This window comes from Electrophorus electricus, chromosome 20 (assembly GCF_013358815.1).
Source record: "Electrophorus electricus isolate fEleEle1 chromosome 20, fEleEle1.pri, whole genome shotgun sequence".
Classification (NCBI taxonomy): domain Eukaryota; kingdom Metazoa; phylum Chordata; class Actinopteri; order Gymnotiformes; family Gymnotidae; genus Electrophorus; species Electrophorus electricus.
This window is the reverse complement of record NC_049554.1, coordinates 9,330,589-9,353,879: the sequence shown is the minus strand read 5'-3', so window position 1 is coordinate 9,353,879 and position 23,291 is coordinate 9,330,589. Positions and strand designations below refer to the sequence as shown.

At 39.4% G+C, this 23,291-nt stretch overlaps 1 protein-coding gene across 10 annotated transcripts in view; it reads right to left on the bottom strand.

The window, feature by feature from the left end:
- Positions 1-19,788, bottom strand: part of atp2b2 (ATPase plasma membrane Ca2+ transporting 2) — a 101,370-nt gene extending 81,582 nt beyond the window's left edge. For 9 of the 10 annotated variants that reach the window (XM_027020335.2, XM_027020341.2, XM_027020340.2 and 6 more), the window contains exon 1: positions 19,038-19,122. The gene's annotated coding sequence lies outside the window, so the exon portion shown is untranslated. Of the gene's footprint in view, positions 1-19,037; positions 19,123-19,707 lie in introns of those variants that run through there. The other variant, XM_027020339.2, reaches the window with a different exon arrangement.
- Positions 19,789-23,291: the final 3,503 nt, after the last annotated feature.

Below are 23,291 nucleotides of genomic sequence, written 5' to 3'. Positions count from 1 at the left end.
ATTTCTGTATGAAAGAATGATAAGCAACCTCTGAAAGTTCTTTGGCATCGCTACATCAAAATGTAAAATGGAGGGTGGGAGGTGGCTCCTCATTTGGGACTGCAAATGAAGCTGAGCTCCTCCATCTTTATGCATGTTTAGCCTTTGTACTAACTTCCAAGCTCAGTCCAGCAGGTCTAGATACACTCGGTACTCCAAAATGTCCAGAGAATCGGCTACTGCAGTCTCAGATTAGGTTTAGGACTCATATTCAGATCTGGGTCTGAATTCAGATTTCACACAGACTTTCCAACACTCAAGCCACACAGCTCATCCTGTAACCTGCCCATACAAGACTGCGCTTTGGTTTTGTTTCGTAATATGAGCTATAATGAATGTGTTTCTGACTTATATAATTGAGGGCTTTCCAAGAAACTAAAAAAACAAACAAAGAAGGGCATACAGTACCATCAGCTTCAAGCCATGTTAAATGCACCAGTGAGGTGCATTTAACGGTGAAAAAAACTAAACTAAGGCTGATTGAGTTTGTTTCAAAAATATCTTGCCAAAGTTTAATCACAATTAAGTTCACTCTGTATAGTTTTAACTATGTACAATTTTACTTGATTTTACTTATTCTATTAAATTTCTGCTTAGTGCAGAAATGGGTTTTTTGATACATTTACATCACTGTAGCAGGATTTCCCACAGCTCTGCTCGATTGCCATAAACGGATATGCATGTGAAACGTAAAACACAGTGCCAACAGACAACAAGAACAAACAAGTTGTGGAAGAGCAAATTAGTTAAGTCTAATCTCGGCACCATCTTGTCACTTTCATCATCATTGCAAGACCAAACTGATCTGTAAAAAGAAAGAAAAGCACTTACTATGGAGCAACTGCAGCCCATGGTACCTTCTATGTGAACATCTCACGGCAATGGAGGGGATTAAAAATAACGTGGCGGCGGTAGGTGCTGCCTTTCCACGCAGGCAGTGCATTCATCAGGAGAGAGGAGTGTCATGGAGGCCCAGGCTGTGTGTGGTGGGAGCAGCTCTGTGCCACGGCCCAGCTCATGACATGTCAGGCAAAATGGCAACGCTCCCCAGCAGCGGATAGAGCTAAGGCCCATGCCCGGGTGGGTGGGGAGGTTCACAGCCGGATTGAGAGAGACTGAAAGAGACACGTGTGAGATAGAGATAGAGAGCGTGTGTGTGTGTGTGTGTGTGTGTGTGAGAGAGAGAGAGAGAGAGAGAGAGAGAGAGAGAGAGAGAGAGAGAGAGAACAGCTGTGTGGGGTTCAACTGACAGGTGACTGCAAGACCAACATCCTCAACCCCATGCTCAATCGCACTCTAGAGAGAGAGGAGAAAGAGAGAGTGTGAGAGGTAAAGAGAGAAAGAAAAAATCAGAGAGAGTGAGATATACGAGGGGGAGGGGGGAGTGTGTGCGCATCCCAGCTTTCAGTGTCAGCACTGGCCCATGCGGCTCTTTGTATTATCCTCAGACAATCCGCCATAATCTGTTGCCTCGAAAGTAATTACGCCGTAACTATTGAGCAAAGTGGATTTGCAGAGGTGCGGGGCAGATTCAAAGCTAAGCTTGCGTATCCACTTTGGGGGTCACTAAAGGATGTTTTCTGTCATATGTAAGGGTTTCAAGTATTTATGAACGTCCGCTTTCTTGGGTTTGGGAATAAATTGTCCTTATTTGAGGCATAGGAGAAACCCAATACGTCATGAATTGCTATGAACTCTCACTGGGCACAGATTTTCTGTCAGCGTGCAACACTGGCTTCCTCTCCGGACTCCACATCAAAATGTCCCCACAAAACTCATCTAAATCTCAGTACTTCCTATGGAGCAATACACCCACAGGCCTTGTGCTTGGCAAACAGGACATCCGCTAACCACATTAAAGGGATTCAGGTCCTCACCATCACCTCAGGCCGCACTCATGTTCTGGCCTCTGGAAGCATAACTAACTTTTTCTTGGAGGGGGTGCTTGGAGTACCAGTATGGTTATCCTGTGGTCAGAGCTTGCGATCTTAATGAATGAGACATGTGAAGCTGGCTGGAGACAAGGACTTCCCATGGCCTTTGGGTTTGGACTGGACATCTCCCACAGGCTGTGTGGCCTGTAAATAACTTGACCTCCCACTGGAAGTATTAATAGCCACTGGCATATGCATCCTGCAGTTTTAAACAAGCAAACAGAAGATTTGTGGTTTTCTCATAGGCCTTTGTTACCCTACTGCTGCCTATGGAGATTAATCAGCTCCAGCACCAGGTGATGATATGAAATCTTGCACTAAAGCCAGTATGCTTTCAGAAAAGGTGCGAATGCAAAACCACAGCCTCATATTTATTTGTGCATTACAGTTCCCTGCAACATGCTGTAATCATTTATGCATATTGTTGTTCCTGAGGTTTGTCAAAGTACAATTACAAACAACAGACAATGATGTGTGGTGTGCTTATTAAAAGACTAGCATTTAAATACTTATATCGTACACTGTACATGTGTGTTTGTCATGTCTGTGTGTGTGTGTGTGTGTGTGTGTGTGTGCTCTGTGCATGTCAATATTAAAATGAGGTCCCAAAATCTCACACATTGTCCATTTCATCTTCTGAAAGTGTTATGAAATTTGAATATCATTAAAAGGACAGGCTGGTATGTATTAGACATCAGGCTGTGAAAGATACATTTAGTACTTTTGCACCTCTTGTGCTGAGGACAACAATGAAGACGGAATGACAAACGTGATCTTCAGACGACACAGGTTTGTTTGTTCTATCCATTTGTTTGCATTTATATTGGAACATCCATTGAAATGAATGGAACATCCATTTAAATGCCTGCCAAACAAACTTGCAATTGTAAACTGCTACCCTTTTGTCAAGTTCTGGTTACTGCAAGAGGAAAAACCCCTTCCCAGCTACCCCCCCCCCCCCCCAAAAAAAGGAGAGAGACTATAAATGGGTAATACAAAACTCTAAATGACTTTTCAATATGACACTGTTTCTGGTCCTCATTTACCTTTAAAAACAAAACACTTCACATAGTAGATTAAAAGCTTTCGTTTGCTATTAGTGTTTATTGAATTTCTTGAATAACTCATGGAAAATAAGAACTGGCCAAAAAAAAAAAAACCTCAACACTCAGTATTCCTTCAAATTTTGTCTATAGGGTTACTATGCTGCATCTATAGCAATGAGGCATGCATGGTACATTTACCCAGTGCTGTTCAACGTAAAACCTGTTTTACTCAGAGACCTTTAGGACACAGCTGTGTTCTAGAGGAACATAAATGCTGCCCATGGCTGTGAGGCAATGCATCAGTCATGAGATGATGATGAGATAAGACATGATTAGTGTTGTCACAATACCAACATTTTTATTTCAATACTGATTCAAATTCATGAATTTCCCTACATTTCCTAAAAAGGGGAAACATTCTCAAATATCATTACTTTGCTTTATTTCAGAACCTAGACATTTTCAGTCAAAATGCAATCTTTTAGTACAATGAAAATGATGACTAGAATTAATTAAAACAAGTAAAATGATAAGATAAAATGATAATAACCTAATCCATGTTAACTAAAATAACAGCATAATCTCAAACTGTTCAGTTAAATCTAAGATACCCTTAGTCTTGGCTGTTTTTAATCTTTTTTTTTTCTTGGTTCCAAACTATTATCAACTCAGCCATTGTGCGTTATCTTAATTATGAACAGCTTTTCTTTATTACAATAAAAAATAGGTTATGGTGATATATTTGTCATAGCAGAGGGTCTAGTTAGTTTTTCTTATTAGATATCATAATCTAGTTCTAGGTTATATCATAGTGTAGGCTAATACTTCACAAAAAAGAAAATAAGAGTTCCAGTGCAGTCTTCATACATTACACGGGCAATGGCCAAATCTCTCTGTATAAAATCACATTTGTGACTTTGTGACATAGAGATACACCTGTGCATTAATTCATTTCTGTTGTGTAAACAGGGGATATTTTGATGACTTGCTTGCTAGCTTGGTGCATATGCATGATCAAAAAGTCTCTCTGCGGTTATATGGCAGTATCTCCGTCACCATTATTTGTACCGGACACCATGAGCCATGTTCAGATTGGATTAGTTTAACAGGGGATGTTTGCGATTAAACATTTTACACATCTCCTGCATGAAACATATCTGCATCCAGATATTAAAATTACTACAGGACAAGCAACCTTCTAGCATGTTGTATTTTCTACGATTTAACATTAGATATTTAAGGAACAGTGATCCAACTAGTAAGCAATGATTTATCTCAAGATGCATGCATGAAAAACACTGCAGTATATTTGTCACAGTATGGCCCCTCCTCCCAAGCGTCTACCTGTGTGTGTGTGTGTGTGTGTGTGTGTGTGTGTGTGTGTGTGTGTGTGTGTGTGTGTGTGTGTGTGTGTGTGTGTGTGTGTGTGTGTGTGTGGCCACGCCCCCATGTGTTTCACACCTGCTCCTCGTCATGTTGTTAATGTGAGCGTATATAAGTTGTTTGTGTAAACGTTAGTATTGTCAGTGTTTGCTCTCCCGATGGCCTTAGAGCTACGTTGTCTACCGTGTATCTAAATAAACGTCGTGTGCATCACGGCTCCTCTTCGCATCCTGCTAAGCCTCCCAACCTCACACAAACATTGACCGCCAAAGGATGTCAGGGAAGAGGAGCAAGAAAAGAAGGGGAAGAAGGCGCATAATCCTTCCTCCCCAGCCCTTGTGGGGAAACCCCCCATGTTCTTGGGAACCTTCCACACTGGTACAACAGGGGAGAGTGCTCCTGGGAAATTTTTGGGGGGCCCTAAGTGTAGTACGAGGTCGTACTTGTTGGAGTACCAGAACGGGTATGATGGCCACCAGTTTCCGGGGTCAGACACCGCGGGGTCCTACCATTTGTACTGGGACTACCAGGAGGACTACGGGGAGTATGAGCGGAGTGAGGAGTGTCAAGACATCAGCCTCCGGTCAGACTCGGAGGTCGACCGTTTGGAGAATCCCGTAATGGAGGTAGAGGAGGCCCTCCATGAGGATTCCCCATCTGTGATGGACACATGGTCAGCAGATTTGGAGAGCAACGAGCCTCCAGTGCCCAAGGTTCCGCCCAAGGCACGTCGCACTCGAATCAGCAAGCTGCCCCGCGTGACTCACAAAGAGGCGGTGCCGTCATCGTCTGAGGACACTCCCTCACCTGGGGCACACAGCCCCAGGGCTCGTGTACCTGCACGCAAGCCTCAAAGAGACAAAAAGGAGGCGTCACCAGTGCCCACCCCAGAGACATGCAAAACCACTGGTGCGCTTCCTAAGGCATGTGCCCCAAAGCCAGAGAAGCCACCGCCACCCAACTCAGCGAAGGGCGATTGCCCCACAGCAGAGCTAGCTAATGCCAAACTCTGTGATTTGTACGTCAGTGGGCTAGTGGCCCAATGGCCATTCATCATATTGGTAAAATGAGCAGGAGGCTGATATTGTAAGCTTTGCACCATATAAGCAGGCTGCTATTCTAGCCAGCAAATTGATTCAATATGCAGGTGTGTTTTAGGGATTCTTACAGTAGAATATATATACACACGACCAAAAATAAAGTGCACAGCACTGTATGTGCTAAGGTTCCCCTTTTAATTATTCTTGTTTTGCTCCATCCGTTGTAAGCATAAAATCACAGTAACAGTTGGCGCTGTAGATCATCTATGGTGGCACTTCATTATGCCGTTATTATGCATTCTTAAACATTTTATAAAAAGATGACCTTATTTAACCATTTCTTTTCTGGGATGAGAGACATATCCCCAGATATATCCTCACAAGAAAATCAAGCAGTGTTACTAATACTAACAACAGAGTGCATGCATGTAAAACATACCAGGGCTTTTTAACCAAGGAATGAGGGGTGAAAGCAATGAATAAAAAAAAGAAAGAAAAAAAAAAAAAAGCAAACATTGTCTTTTTTAAGCTTCAAATAAGTGACCTGAAGTCTGTTTTCCACAGTACAGAGTTCTGAGGGCAGACAGGAAAGAAATTTGACCCTGGATTAGCTGGCAACAGCACAGTAAAACTAAAGCCATTCCACCATCCTGTCTTCAGGCCTTCAGGCCACGGCTTCATACTGCCTTCTTCTGAAAGCCTGAATGTAGTTCCCTGAGAACCGCAGCCCTACCTCCCCCCACTACCCTACTGTAAAACTCCATTAGCTGACTGCTTTGCTGGTGGACTCCTGTTGCCTGTTGAAATGAAGTCTCTGCAGGCCACTGGAGTGATTATTGGTCAAAATAAAATGCTACTGGGCAACCAAGCAAAAACAAAGGGAGGTCTTAAACCACCAGGAGCTCAAAGTAGGCTAATCCTCAAACAGAGACGCCAAAGGACTTGTTATGACAGCTCTGCTCGAATGTAGTGGACAACTTCCACTGGGCCATTTGCCAGTGAGCTGCATCTGAGAAAGAGGAAGCTTGCATGGTGTCCAGCAGACTGTGCCTTTAATCTTTCACTGGACTAACTGGCAAGAATGGGAAGGGGCCAAGGTCTCTAACTCTATAGCTGCTGGACTCTCTCTGTACTAACAAACTTGCCTCTCACTTTAACTATTCATCAGGTGTGATGGGTGCCAGCTGTCCCCCCACAACTCCTCCCCCACCATCGGAAAAAGCCATTATGGTGGAGCTCAAGCACCTGCTACATCCGTCTTGGCCCTCAGATGTTCCATTTAATTAGCGGATGTACCAAATCAAACCCACCCCACGAGAGCCGCACCATGCTGCCTTACCTGCAGTGCATACACTCCACACGCACTTTAACCTCTCAAGCTAAAGAGGAAAAAAAAAAACAGTGGTAGAAAGAAAAAAATCTTTCCCTGCTGTGATGAAAAGAAATTTTAAATGGGCTCAAGGGTACAATACAATACACTCTTTTCCTTACAGCTCACAGCAGATTTTTAGATGTACTCTGCTCCCTGTCGTTTCTACCCCCAGCATGGTTTGTGATGTAGGCTACACTAGGCTTTGAGTATGAACTAAGTCCGACAAGAGCCATGTTCATTTGGGCTCTGTGTGGGCTGAGATAGAAATCGCACACTGTTAATGCATAGCAGCCATGCCAGTGACCCAGTCACACCGAAGTAGTCTACTCTCCTCAGCTAGTGGCCCAAACATACTCAAGTAGTCTACTCTCCTTGCCCAGTGGCCCAATCATGCCAAAATAGTCTGCTCACCTTGGTGAACCTGCAGTCAACCTCACGTAAGTGAACTGTAGCTGCATGCCCTTTGTTTGATTGATATAATCTCCTTAAATTCCACACCTCAGTCGGGCATGAACTAAATGCTCCTATTTTTCTCCTCATTGTTGTGCAGTGCACCTGGCAAAGGAGAGGAGCCTGTCAAACTGATTTGTACCTTGTCATTCACTCGACATTGAGAGCCTAAGAATAGACTCTCGCAGTCGGAGAATAGGAAAGAGTTGCAATCATACAAGTATGTGGGGGTATTTAATTAAGTGATTGCACATTGCGCTGATGTGCTATCAATAGAGCTGGAGAGGATTGTCATGGCAGGGTTGTGATACTGCTCCTGACAAAGAGCAATAATACTCAAATTGAGAAAAAAAACATTAAAATTTTGACTGTAGAGGGGAAAATACTGCAGTATGTGAAACCTAAAATCTCAATTCATCTACAAGATAAAAGGTTCAACTTCTAGTTTTATGGAGAAAATAATGCACAGCAAAGCGTTAAAGACCAAAGCTGCCAGACTGATCAGGCTAAATAAGAAACCAGGCAAACTAAAGCCAGCTGCAGAGAAAACCTGCAAAATGCAGAGATTAGCTATGTTGACTCTCCACATTGAACCTTAGGATAACACTCACAATGCTAGATAGTCCAGAGGCCCATAATGCAGTAGTCTCTGCAGTAGTTTTTTCAAGTCCATTTCATACCCATAAAAGCCATGAATACCAATTAAGTGCTCTACCAATGTGTGCTCATGTGGGTTTCCAAACATCACTCTCTGTCAAAAATAAATCTCAAGTCATCATTCATCTGACAACAAAAAGTGTGGCTGCAGCTTAAGATAGTGTTAGCTAATTAAAAGCCAATCCATGCCAGCAAGGTAAGTGCCATTTGAAAACAAATATATCTCATTCAGTCTCATAATGGACTAATGGAAAATGCTAGAAAAATCTTACTCTGAAACTATCAAAGCATATAACTACGACAACCTGCAAACAGGACACACATACCAATGGTTGGTAACTGATGTGGCATCCGTTATTCCTCTACCAAAAACACTTTAATCAGTAAAAAGAGAAATTAGCAAGAAATTCCATTGTAGCAGAGAGGAATATTATATAACCATTAACAAAATATCTTTAGCACTTACTTAATTCATTATAACAATATGGCGCACACACACACACACACACACACACACACACACACACACACACACACACATATATATATATATGGGCAAATGTTGAGGAACAATAATAAATAAAATATATATATATATATATATATACATACACACACACATTTATTATTGTTCCTCAGCATTTGCCCATATATATATATCTCCACTCCACGTAGACTAATGGTTTTCAGTACTGCCAAATTACAGTAAATTTGTAAATTTAAAGTGTGTTTAGAACATTTTAAGCTGTGATGGGGTAATCAGAGTTACCTTGCAACTCATCCTGCAGGATGTATGACAGTGTTACAGACATTTGGTTAAATACAACAATGTAGACTCTATGATGCTGCAGGTATCCCTTACATTACCTGCAGATTCAATACGCAATATGAAAAATGTGTTTGAGTGTTTGTGTGTGTGTCTAAAGCAGTCAACCATCACAGCAGCCAAAAGGTAGTTGGTGTATCACCAATAGTTATGTAAACATGTCTTGTCCAAAACATCTTGGATAAATAAATGGAAAGATTACTGTCATTGTACCCAGAAAATTAAATAAAATTGAGCATTTTTAAGATGTACAAAAACTGTTTAGTGTACAAATGGATGCAAATGCAGTCCATCTCTTTTTAAAAAGAAGGTGAATAGACAGTATTGAAGTATTGAAATTTGTATTTAATGTACAGGACTTGTTTCTTATGACTACGAAAGTCTGTAAAAACTAATAGCTGCATTTCAAAGTTGTGACATCATTAATGCCCCCCCCCAACTCTTGACACTGCATACATGGCACTAAATGTGATGTTTAATAACACTACTAACACTTCCATACATGGATGAAATCATTGGGGCTAAGTGCTAATCATGATAAAGAATATATGTTCCTAAATGGATGTTTGTCAAGTTAAAGGTGTAATAAGTCATTTTTACCACCAAAAGTAGCAAATATTTCTGAAGCTGATTATTATACATGTATAATCAAATTGCATTGTAGTTCTCATATGAACCAGTGTATGCACCACAGAGCAAGTCCTCCACATGGAGTGAGCCATGTTTTAAATATATTTAATACAGAATCTTAGAAACATTCAGGCCACTAGGTGTCACTATAATGGCTATTGCATAATGTGAAGAAGAATCTGTTTTGTTTTGTTTTTTTCTCCTTTGAAAGGAAAGGAAGGCTTTAAGCTTGTAATTACAATTTTGCCAGTTTATGTTTCTGGGGAGTATAGTGAGGCAGGGTAGATAGGAGCTGGTGTATTCTACAAAAAATAACACAAATACCTTCTTATAGCACCTTCAACAAGTAAGTGGGAGCTTGAAGAAGGCACAGAGGAAATGGCTGTTCATGGAATTTTTCTAAACATAAAATACACTGCAAGTGATCCAATGTCCAGTCCTCCAGCTGCTACCAGATCTGTTCCCCTTCTTTTTGAGAAGAACTGTGAGAAATACTCTCTATAAAGACCTTTGCTTATGTTGACGGACTACAGCATCATCTACAAATCACTTACAAAGATAAAATGATATCAATAGGTTAATCAGACTAAGACAAATAGGGAATAAGACAAATAGGGATAACTGCCAAAATGTAAGTCTATTCTTTTGAAGAAAAAAGATGGTACGTTTGCAACATGCTGGCACATAACAGAAGGTCAATTCCTTCAATGATCAAGGTTGAATACCACTACCACAAAAGTCAGTTCCTCGTAGTGTCAAGTGTGAATAATTTACTCAAACTGATTGATAATTGATGAGGGCTCGTAGAAATAGGCCAGCCTAAAATAATACCTGAACACGATCAGCACATAGCATCAGCATTAGATTCTGTTTCATCTACTGGTCAGGCTACAGAACCCAATGGCATCAAACAAGCACTTAGTGATGAAGAAGAACCAGATGTAACATTTTGGGTTTCTGCCACAGATGTTTGATATATATTCGTAAAGTAAAGATTGGATTAAATGTGCTTGATGAAATGAATCATAGTGGGGGTCAGTTCTAGCTGCCATGAAAGGGTTGTACAATATCATTTGTTATCTTAATCTTGGCAGTAATGATGGCTCAGAGGAATGCAATATGCAAATGAGTCCTTTAAAAAGTCACAGCTTTTTATTGTGCTCTGTGAACATCCTGACCAATCTCAGACACTGCACATTAACGTTCTAGGACTTTCTGATGAATTATAGCATTACACGTGATAAAACAATCGCAAATGATTCTGGTCAAAATAATGTAGGAAAATATACAGGGCAAACCTTGGCACATCATGCAACCCTACCATCAAAGTTTCCCCTTTTTACTTATTCCTTATCCTAATTGATCATTCACAGTGCACTTTCATTATTTCCTTATTGGTAATACATAGCTTATACATGCTGGACAGTAACCATTCAGAATGACAAGCTGTGTTTGTGTACATCAATGCTCCAGTCTTACCGTGACTATAGGCTTTGCAGAAAGTCATGCAAGAACTTTTTAAAATTAAGGTAAACTCAGTCACATTCTGCAAACCCTGACATGCAAAACATATTTAGATTTCTGTCCGATACTTTGATTAGTCTGTGCATGTAAATAGCTTTATTGGGTTGAGCAACACAAGAATGAGTTTGCAAATGCATTCTGCAGGTGCATCTGGCACAACAATAAAAGGTAATGAGGTAACAGTCACCAAGAGTCTTAGCTGCAGCTACAATCACTCATCTGGAAGTTTGGTTTTGATGCCAGTTGTTTTTTATGGAGAGAAACCTGATAAGTATTTCTTTGAGCTCATGTAAACTGGGGTTTTTGCCCCCTTTGTTGCGTTTGCATAATCACTGCACCAGTAATTGCTGCCACTTTATGGGATAATGATGTGTATGTAAACACACAGGTAGACACAGAGGTGATGCACAGAAAAATGTGATTTATTCTATCAAATAATTTATGTAAAGCACATAATATATGAAAGTTAAAATAGCTGGCCATGACATCAGGAGGACTGTGTGAATTTCGGACAGTTTGACCAAGTTAAATGATGAAATAAAACAAACCTTCTCACAATAGATTATTTTGAACAGGTACTGATTGGACTTGCTTCTGAAACCTCACAGAGCATAACAGTGTAACTCTGATCTAAAATGTAACATTTTTGGAAAGAGACATGTAACATGTAAAGTGAGCTCTTCTGACATTATATGCTACAGTGGGTAAAGCATGAAGCAAAAACAAGGTAGTATCAGGATTCTATCACATCAGTCATTCAGTTTGGTTCAGATGGCACAGCCAGATGACGCATAGTCTTCAGTGTGACTGACTCAAGGTTAAAGAGTTCAGATTACAAGCTGTACAACATCACACCAACGCATACATGCAAAATCCCCAAACTTGGTGCTTTTGTGGAATATGTAACCCAGATTGTCTGTTACAGAGATACTCATAAAAGCGTGTCTCATTTAGAAAAATATCACTCGCTAGAACAAATCCTTAAATATGTTTTGGTGTTACAAGATAAAGTGAAATGGGGTTTATGTTCAGTTATATCCTGTTCCCATCGCCTTCTAACACAAATGATAGCAGGAGGAAGAACTACAGAGAGCGAGAACGAGGGAGGGCAGCACGTCTGTAAATAACAGAAAATACCAAGTTATTTGATTTACATGCAAAAAAAAAAAAAATGTAATTAAAAAAACATTTGTAATGTCTGCTCTAAATATCAGCTAAACCCCAATGTCTACTTCGACATGGCATTCTAAGCATGTCACACCAGTATGGTATCAGTGGGGTCATGCATTCCCACTCAAATGCATTTTGCCCATTGGGTCCTCAATCATTTATGTTCTATTTAGACTTCTGCATTATGCAATATTTTCTGAACACATTAACCTAGTCAGAATCAATAGGAGAGGGTCTTGGCATAATCGACACTGCAACTAACCATTTCCATTAGGCAAATCCTTAATGATGGAAAATGTACGAAAATTGTATTTGCGACTATTTTCTTCTTTTATAAGTCATCGTGGTACCAGACAAATGTAACAACAGGGAATCAACAAGGGCAAATGGGGCAGGCCTTCACACAGCTTTGAGAGAGCATAGGCAACCAGAATTCACCAGACGTTTAATTACAGTTGACAGAGTTTAATGAATTCAGCAGTAAGTTAAGACTCTGCTGTAAATGTTGTCAGGGCACACCAAATGCAGCTTTCGTGAACCTACAGCAATCCTCGTAACCTCAGAGTGTTGGCATAAATACATGAGTTACAATAACTATATACATTGCAACTTGTAATGTGTGACAAGTGCTTATATTGATGCTTATTCAAATTAGATTACAATTCCAAGCCAATATTCTATCCATCTGTACTGAACTTGGCTAAATGCACCAAAAACATTAACACACAAAAAAGGTTCTCTTTAACAACTCACCAGCAGTGAAATGTCATCAGAGCTTATAACATGCACCCTTATTAACAGTTTTTTACTCTACAGCTGTGTGTGTGGAATTCTTAGGGAGATTATGTGGTCCTAGCAACAGTGCCCAGTGAGCGTTACAATAAAGCACACACACACACATCCAGTAGAGTCAACATGCCACACTAATCAAACAGTGACACAGTTTTAATTGTTTTGCCTCTGCACACCGAATTGCAAATGAAACAATGCATACAGAATTAAAGTGCAGACTGTCAGCTTTAATTAGTAGAAGTATACATTTCAATTGAGTAAAGACTGTATGAATTGGAGCCGTTATGTAGTCATCTCATTTAAGGAGACCAAAAGTAACTTGACTATTGGCTGCTTTCTTAACTAACTGTGTCACATCTGTGTCTGTTCACTGCACAAGAGTTCTAGTTTTGATTTTTCAGTACAGCATTTGTGTCTCGAGTCTGCTGCTTTTATATCAGAACATCAAAGAAATGTTAATGCCAATAAATCAGACCAACCATGAAGTTGAAAGATTCAGTCACAGACTCAACTACCTGGTGCATTGTTAAGTAAGAGTTTAGGATTAGCAAACAACCTAGAACCTAGAACACTAAAGACCACAGTAGTGGCTAATGGAAGAATACTTTCAATAATGAAGTGTGGAAAAAATACTTTTTTGACTGTTGAATCTAGAACACTCTCCAGATCTAGAATACTCTCCAGAGTGTAAGCATAGATATATCAAAGAGAAGACCATGCCATCTTAAGCACAGGGGTTTCATCACAAGAAGCCTCCCTAACAAAGACACCAAGTTACAGTTTGCTAAAAAGCACATTAAAAAGCCAGAAAGGCTCTGGAACAAATTCTTAAAGACAGATGAGACAATTATATTAGCCTCCATCAATGCTATGGAAAGAAGACTGTGTGAAGAAAAAACACATTACTGCTCATCATACTGATCATCATATCAAAGCATATCACCTCATAGCTGAAATATCTGAAATATGGTGGCGGTAGTGTCATGGCTTGGGCCTGAAGGTCAGGGGTCATTCTTTGTTTTGCAGATTGTGTCTACCGACAGCAATAGCAGGACTGGTTTGAAAGCATCTAAGGAGTTAATGTAATAAAGCATCTTAAGTCCTGAGATCCCACAATACCTTAAAACTGGATGGATTTACCCTGCTTCTGTAAAACAGCCCCAAGCACTGCTAAAGCAGCTAAAGTGTTTTTCATGTCCAGAAGTTTAATTTCCCAACCAGAATACCACTAAGCATTCATTTATTTTACTGACAAGACAATAAGTTCGACAAGACAATAAGTTTTCAAAACAAGCAGGAACTGAAACTGGCTGCATTACAGGTTTCGCAGTGCAGAACAGGAAAGACAACTAGCATCTGTTGATGTCTATGAAAGGACTTCACATCATCAATAGCAAATGTTTTGCAATCAATTATTAAAACATGACCAAATGACATAAGATTGTTATTTTGTACAATTATTTTAGGTTATTTTGGGGTTATTGGGTATAAGAGGCCATGCTTCCTTCATGCCAAACTCATAGCGGTTACTTAATTTCAAATTCAGCGTGGGGTAATACAGCCAAATGAAAATATTGTGCCACTATCTAACATACTACTAATGCTGAGGATAAACAGGGCAAATGTATTAAGGCCAGTACAATTCTTAGTATATATGCTTCTGTTGGCCAGTATTGTGAGGAAGTATAGCAGTCAGTCTTACTGTCTTCTCTCACTGAGGCCTATTGACTTGTACTCACTTAGGCATTTTTATGACTGCCTCTACTAAATCAAACTCTGGATGGCAAACAATTTTCTCCAGTTAAATGAAAACAAACTATCAGTTATTTTCTTTAGCCCAGCAAAGTCCACTGACAGTCTATGTAAAAAGGGTTGCACAGTCAAATCAGGTGATCTCAAGTTTGACATAAAAATTAATTATGTTGTTAAAAGTAGTTTTGACCATCTTTAGTCAAACGCAAAAATTAAGTCAATGCTAACATCATAGAATTTGGCGGTTGCAGCTTGCTTAGACTACTTTAATGACATTAACATAGGTGTCAATAAGACCTTCCTGGCTCATTTACAGTTGGTTAAGAATGTTACTCATGAACACAAAGAAAAAGGATCATATCACCCTGATTTTAGCCACATTCATTGGCTCCCTGTTTCTTTTATTTGTCTCTAAGGCCCTTAATGGAGCTGTGCCATCTTCCATTACATAATTATTCCAACCCAACTCTTCATCCAGGTCCCTGAGATCTTCCAATTAGCCGCTCTTGGAATTTCCATCGTCTCAGCTGAAGCTAAAAGGCGACAGCTTTTGAAGTTGCAGCACTATAGCTATGAAACAGTTGGCTATTAGATTTCAGCCCTGCCCCATTTGTCTCCACTTTTAAAACAAGACTATTCCTTTTAAAAATGAAAGCCTATGTATGCCAGTTAGCTTTCTGAAGTCTGCATTTTTGATGGATTGGATTGATTGTTCATTGTTGTGCTGTTATTGATACATTTTATACAGTTTATGGATCAGCCATGTACAATTCTTAGGTTTGAAATGTGCTTTATAAATAAAAAACTTACTTACTTACTTAAAGGCTAACAGGGCAAGCCTACACAGCACCATCAGTGTCATGTTTATTCTCTTTTAAGTTAAGGACACAAGACCACTGAAGTCATTGTCTTAGCATTAGAACCTTGAGTCACAAAAAAGTCCTCAACAATGGCATCTAGACAAATCATATCCATTATGGAAGATGATGAAGTGCATGGACCAGATGAGAAACTCAGTAAGAAACATTCAGCTAAACCATCAACATATCCCATTACCAACTTGGACCGTAACCTCAGACTTGACAGAACAACTTCTTCTAGCCAGCATATTCACTTAAGAATATAAACTATAGAACATGTACATTAATGTACATTACAAACAAATACAAATGTCAGACACACACACACACACACACACACACACACACACACACACACACACACACACACACACACACACACACTGTCCTTGGCTTTAGACCACAACCTGACAGTGTACAGTAAAAGTGAGAACAAGATGCTCCATTAACTTCAGCAGACAGTGCAAGTGTAACTGCCATAAGATGAATAAACTAGGTGTTGAGTTGCAAAATATTGTACATGTATGAAACTATTGGGCTAATGTTGATAATTCTAGGGCAAGTTTTTTCTTTAGTTATTTCTTTAGCGCATTCTTTAGGTTTCAGTGCCAACCCAACAGGCTTAAGAAATTTGATATATAAATGTGTGTGTGTGTGTGTGTGTGTGTGTGTGTGTGTGTGTGTGTGTGTGTGTGTGTGTGTGTGTGTGTGTGTGTGTGTGTGTGTGTGTGAGAAATCAAATTCAAAGGGAAGAAAACATGGTAAAACAAAGTGCGAATGAAGGAATTGCTGGGTGCAAAAATTTGTTTTGTAGTAGTATATGCATATTTGCCAAATTATTCTCAGCAGTTCATAACCTTTGAGACATCCAAAGGTCTCAGCACAAACAGCTAAAGTATTTTTATGGATCACACAGCAAATATATCCCAATACATGGCCTTTGTGTTGTTTCATGCAGTCTTGATGGATCTTGGCTTTTAATCCATGCACCAAGTGTTAGACTGCAATGAAAATCACAATAATTGCTATAATTTAACATCAAATGGACAAAGTATGCAATGAAGATACCAAATCCTAAGTTATGCATATGGACAGAACAAAGATAATAGAACAGCGGAGCCCTGAACAGGCTGTAAGAATCTGATAAAAAGTGTTGTATTTCATAACCTCTGGGCTCTCTCTTCCTCTGAATGCTTGTCACATTCCGCACTGGCATCTTGCTTCATCTGTTTGTTATGGTTATTTACCACTGCTCACATATGATGACAGTCTATAATGTTAAACTAATGATTTGCAGCAGGACTACTAGGGCCAACAGATGTGTCATTTCAGAAAGCGCATGCAGAATCATGCCAATGCACTGCAGGAAATGCTGCGTTTAATCCACCTTTTACAAAGCCATTTTCGAATACTTTATTTAACACAGCTGATTAATTAAGAAAATGTTAGAAATGCTTTAGACTGCAACACTCCCTATTTGATGAACGGTTGAAATAACATTTCTATGCAATTTATAGTGTAGGTGGATTGCAACTAGGTTAACAATGGAAAGAGCTTTACAACCAGTTACAAAGAATAACTCTGCAACTCAACTAAATTCAGTCAACAGCCCAAACCTGTAATAACTGTAATACTAACACAGCACAGGTTAACATGCTTCATATAACATCCAGTGACAAACTTACACATCGAAACATTATTAAGATTACATATTTTTCCAAGACATTTTTTTTTGTCTCTAACATTAATTAAGTGGACTTACACGGATAATACAACAAATTTGATTCCATTTGGTTCTGAGACTTACCAACCATATTAAATAATTTCATCATGATCATCAAGACAAGTGAGACTACAATTATTTAGATTTTAAAGATGCTTGTATGAAGTCTACTCTTAACAAAAAATGATCTATCTAATTTGGCATATTTGCCAAATTATTCTCAGCAGTTCATAACCTTTGAGACATCCAAAGGTCTCAGCACAAACAGCTAAAGTATTTTTATGGATCACACAGCAAATATATCCCAATACATGGCCTTTGTGTTGTGTTTCAAGTAGTCTTGATGGAGCGTGGCTTTTAATCCATGCACCAAGTGTTAGACTGCAATGAAAATCACAATAATTGCTATAATTCAACATCAGATGGACAAAGTATGCAATGAAGATACCAAATCCCAAGTTATGCATATGGACAGAACAAAGATATTAGAGCATCGGAGCCCTGAACAGGCTGTAAGAATCTGATAAAAAGTGTTGTATTTCATAACCTCTGGGCTCTCTCTTCCTCTGAATGCTTGTCACACTCCACACTGGCATCTTGCTTCATCTGTTTGTTATGGTTATTTACCACTGCTCACATATGATGACAGTCTATAATGTTAAACTAATGATTTGCAGCAGGACTACTAGGGCCAACAGATGTGCCATTTCAAAAAGGGCATGCAGAATCATGCCAATGCACTGCAGGAAATGCTGCATTTAATCCATCTTTTACAAAGCCATTTTTGAATACTTTATTTAACACAGCTGAATAATTAAGAAAATGTTAGAAATGCTTTAGATTGCAACACTCCCTATTTGATGAACGGCTGAAATAACATTTCTATGCAATTTATAGTGTAGGTGGATTGCAACTAGGTTAACAATTGAAAGAGCTTTACAACCAGTTACAAAGCATAACTCTGCAACTCAACTAAATTCAGTCAACAGCCCAAACCTGTAATAACTGTAATACTAATACAGCACACGTTAACATGCTTCATATAACATCCAGTGACAAACTTACACATCGAAACATTAAGTTTACATATTTTTCCAATACATTTTTTGTCTCTAACATTAATTAAGTGGACCTACACTGACAATACAACAAATATGATTCCATTTATTTCTGAGATTTACCAACCATATTAAATAATTTCATCACGATCGTCAAGACGAGTGAGACAACAATTATTTAGATTTTAAAGATGTTTGTCTGAAGTCTACTCTTAACAAAATATGATGCAATATGGGAAAGAAATTATTTAAAAAGCAAACACAAAAGATAGGCCTTTCTCCAGCTAACGACGCACTAGCCTGTCGGTTGCCACGGATTTCAAGGCATGAGGTCTAACATCTTTGCGCTCGAAGCACAAGAATCACAAATTAAATCATTTTTGCCAACATCTCAACAGAATGCAAACATATTAACAGTAAAGTCTCAAATTTCGGTTGACAGACCCGATGCAGTGGTGCATCAGAAGTGTCATGTTATGAAATTATGCAAAATGTTGCACCTCTTGCAAATAAGAGCTAATACTTTTCATTAAATACTTTCGTGTAATATCAAGACTCACCACTGAAGCTATCGGCATGCTGAAAGCCATACAACACGTTCAGTCACCGGCGGCGGCAGAAAGACTGAATGTCACGTAACCTCTATCTTTATGTTAACCGGATCAATTCAATGTCGGTATCTATCCGTATTCAGATCACTATCTATGTTCAGATAAGTTAATGTTCACGGGCCCGATGTCATAAACTGGTTTGCTGACATGGACTCGTTTCATCCCCTTACCTGTGTTCGGCGAGCTCAGATGCATGAAGACGATGTTTGCACACATCTGCTCTTGAGACTTGATACTCAAGCATTTCCCATTCCCAGCTATGACGACTCGTTCACCAAAAATAACCCAGCTCCTGTCGCGTGAAGTTGAGTGCAACGGGGTTGATTGAATAAAATCTGTTACGCGATTCTCTCACATTGTCAAATTCGAAATCACAAAGAGTTAGGGCAAATATGCATGATTTACAAGAGTGTCGACTGCGGTTTCTATTTTTGCCAGACAGTTTGCAAAGTCAGCCTACTGAAAGAGAACTGTTTCATTTAGTAACCAACATGTTTCGAGGAATTGGGGGTCAGCTATGGATTACGATGCGAGTCTTCATGGGGGCATTTAAATGTTAATTCCTTTTCAGTGCAGTTATTTTACGACATATCAAAGTTTAGCTTTAGCTTTTGTGTGCTGTATATAACGTTTTTTTTCACCTATGGGAGTTTATTTTTTATGCTTTTTTTGTCGCAGTATGCGATGAGTCTCTTCCAGCCTAACTTCACCATCACCTTGTTCGTATAGCCCGCTTTAGCTTACACGAAAAGAACATAGTATGTTCTCGAAAAGTGCATGAAACATATCAAGTGACAGAGCCTCGCAATTCGCTGCAAATGTTGCCAAGATGTCGCTTACCTATTTTATCCTTTTTTTCTGTGCGCGTTTTTGTTCTCCAAGGGGCATTCAGTTGTAAGATCCTGACAAAGTGCATAGGGGCCTGAATACGATTTAAGTGACTGAGATTTTTCCATTACGTATCTTATATGCGAGCCTCGGGAGGGGGACACCGAAAAGGAAGCTCTAACAACAGACGGAGGCTTTCAGGGAGAAGTAAGTGTTGTAAAAATGAATCACATGCATTATCGAAAACATTAGTTATGGAAGTCCATGAAAAACTGTCCAGGAAAAACTGCTGTGTGTTGGATGTATTTAAATCCATAAAGAAAACGACAAGAACAAACTTTTGTCTCCAGTTTATTAGTCACAGTCCAGGGTTGTCATTTCATTTGACAAGAACATTGCCATGTGAAGAAGCCTAGTTTACCTGTATTTTTTTTTCTGTAAAGAAACATGACAATTGAATAATAAAGGAACTCCCCTCCCCCCCAGCTCTCGTCACTATAAAGACAATTCAAGGGGAAGAAATAAAGGACGTCGTTTTGCTTGTTCGTGCACGTGCTCAAGACGCGAAGTTGACTAATCTTCGTCGTCGTTGTTAGCACAGCGCCTGTTCTCGCAACATGCCTAACACTAGCTCCCTCAGCACTTGAATGTTCCACCCTTTCCAAGCGTCACAGTCCCTAATGACCACTACACTGTAGCCTCAAGCTAAAGGACATATGCACAAACAATAATAAGGTAGAGGTGGCAGTGGATGCTGTACACATAAGGCATTGAAACTTCTACAAAGTGCTCTTGACCCCGTGATCATATGCATTTGCTGATGGCAGATGCACTAAAAAAAATTACAGTTGCCCTGAAAATCTTAATTTTTAAGTAATCGTTTTATTTAAACATCCAGAGGATTTAATAACATGAGGTTTTAATATTAATCAAAGTTGAATTGACAACATCTCTCTCTCTCTCTCTCTCATATATATATATATATATATATATATATATATATATATATATATATATATATATATATATATATATATATATATATATATATATGAGAGAGAGAAAGAGAAAGAGAAATCCATAGAAGATTCCATGTGAGTAACTGCAGTGTGCTGTATTTAGAGATGTAAAGATATTCAAAACTGTAAGGAAGTACACAAACAGAGATCCTTCCTCAGCTGTGCAAGCAAAGTGCTTCTGAATTTGTAGGAGGAATGAGTTTTTATTTGAAAAAGCACATGTTTAAATCAAACATTGATTCCATGGGGTTCTACAGAACTGTAGATCAGTACTTTTTCTTTGAGTTAAATCATTAGCTGTTAATTCCATTGCTGCCATAGCAACAATTGGCAGTGCTAACAGATGTCATTAATACAATGTCCATTAACACTAAAATGCCTTGCCACTGGAAATGACAAACAACTCTCATGGACTCTGATGTCCAAAGGTGTTTCAACAAACAAATCAACAATCCTTCTCTTGGTTTCTCCAATATAAAGCTTATGACATATTTTGCAAGTAACACAATAGATAACTCCTGCAGTAATACATGAAGAGGAATTGGTGAATACAATTGATCTTTTTGTGCCAGTTATTTAATGGATGTGTTAATAAATGTACAAATAGTACATCTAGAGTGGTTCCAGGCTACAGTACCATAGTTATTATGTAAAAGGTCATTTATCTCAATCTTGATGAGCATGTATTTGATGTTATTCACACTCACACACACACACACACACACACACACACACACACACACACACACACACACAGATGTCACCCTTGTGCCAACAAATCAGGCATGACCCAGCTCTGATCCTGCGGTATCTGGCAACAAGACATTACCAGCAAATCCTTTGTGTCCTATAAATTAGGAGGTGGGGGGGGGGGGGGGGGGGGGGGGGGGGGTATGACTGTTTTTGCTCAATCTGGGGAATTTGAGGACCAAGTCAACACCTTGAACTCTGTCATGTACCTCAAACCATTCCTGAACATTTTTTGGCAGTGTGGCATGGCACATCATCTTGCTGAAAGAGGCCACTGCCATTAAGGAATACTGTTACCAGTAAAGGGTTGTACTTCATCTCCACCCATGTTTGGGTAGGTGGTACATGTCAAAGTAACATCCACATGAATGCAAGGACCCAGGACATTGCCCAGAGCATCACATTGCCTCTACCAGCTTGCCCTCTTCCAAGAAAAACCTCTATATTTGCACAGGTTGTGCATCTTGGTGTCATATCTTCCCCAGGTAAGAGATACACACACACCATGTAAAAGAAAATTCTTTAGACCAATCCACCTTGTTTCATTGTTCTGTAGTCCAGTTCTAATGCTCTGGTGCCAAATGTTTTTGGTGGAAGTCAACAGTCAGCTTAGTTACTCTGACTGGTCTGCAGCTATGCAGCCCCATACATGGAAACCTATGATAAAGGTGTCAGAAGACACAGTGCATCATAGCCAGCATTAACTTTTTCAGCAGTCTGGGATTGGACCAGACAGGCTAACATTCACTCCTGAAGTGTATCAGTGAGCCTTAGGAACCCATAACCCTATCACTGATTTACTGCTTGCCCTTCTTTGTGTCAATTTTGGTAGATACTAACCACTGTATACAGGGATAATCCCACAAGACCTGCCGCTTTGGAGATGCTCTGACCCAGTCACCTAGCCATCACAAATTAGCCCTTGTCAAAGTCACTCAGATCCTTACGTTTGCTCATTCTCATTTTTCCTGTTTCCAACTCTTCAACTTCAAGAACTGATAAGTGCCATCATAATGAGATAATGTTATTTATTTCACCTGTCAGTGGTTTTAATGTTATGGCTGTGTATGTGTATATATACAAATATATGCATACATGCATGTACATCAATTAGGGTATATCACACCAGACAACACTCAAGGTGTAGACTGTGACTTTTAAGATCCTTAAGACAATCGATCATCTAGTAACAGGTTGCAAGATGCACATGGGACAGTATACACTGAGTGACACAACCAAGTGGATCATATAGAGGAACACATGAAAGGCAAATGAGCTGGCAAATCCAAATGGGAGAAACCATGGACAGTTGTGGAGAACAAAAAGGTTCTGTGGTACTTCCAGATCCACACAGACAAGCAAGTAACGGCAAACCAGCCCGACATAGTGATGGTAGATAAGATGCAGAAAACTGGATTAGTAATAGATTTGGCAGTTTCAAGTGATAAAAAGCTAAAGAAAGGAATATGAGATGCTGGAAAAATAATAACACAGACTAAAAGAGGAAATAGAGATAATATAGAAGGTTAAATCCAATGTCTTCCCAGTGGTGATAGGGGCACTTGGGGCCATGACCCCTAAACTGTTGGAGTGACACCAACAGATCTCATTAATGACATCATTGATCTCCGTCTAAAAGAGTGCAATCCTATGAACAGTAAAAATACTGGTAGACGTGTGAGAAAAAGGTACAACAACCCACCAGAATGGTAGTGCAGAAACTGCAGTGTACTGTAATAAAGCTGTCAAGGTAGTAAAAACTGTATTAAGACTGCATTCTCTATTAAGAAACAAGATGTTTCAGACAGCGGTCCTTCATCAGCTGAG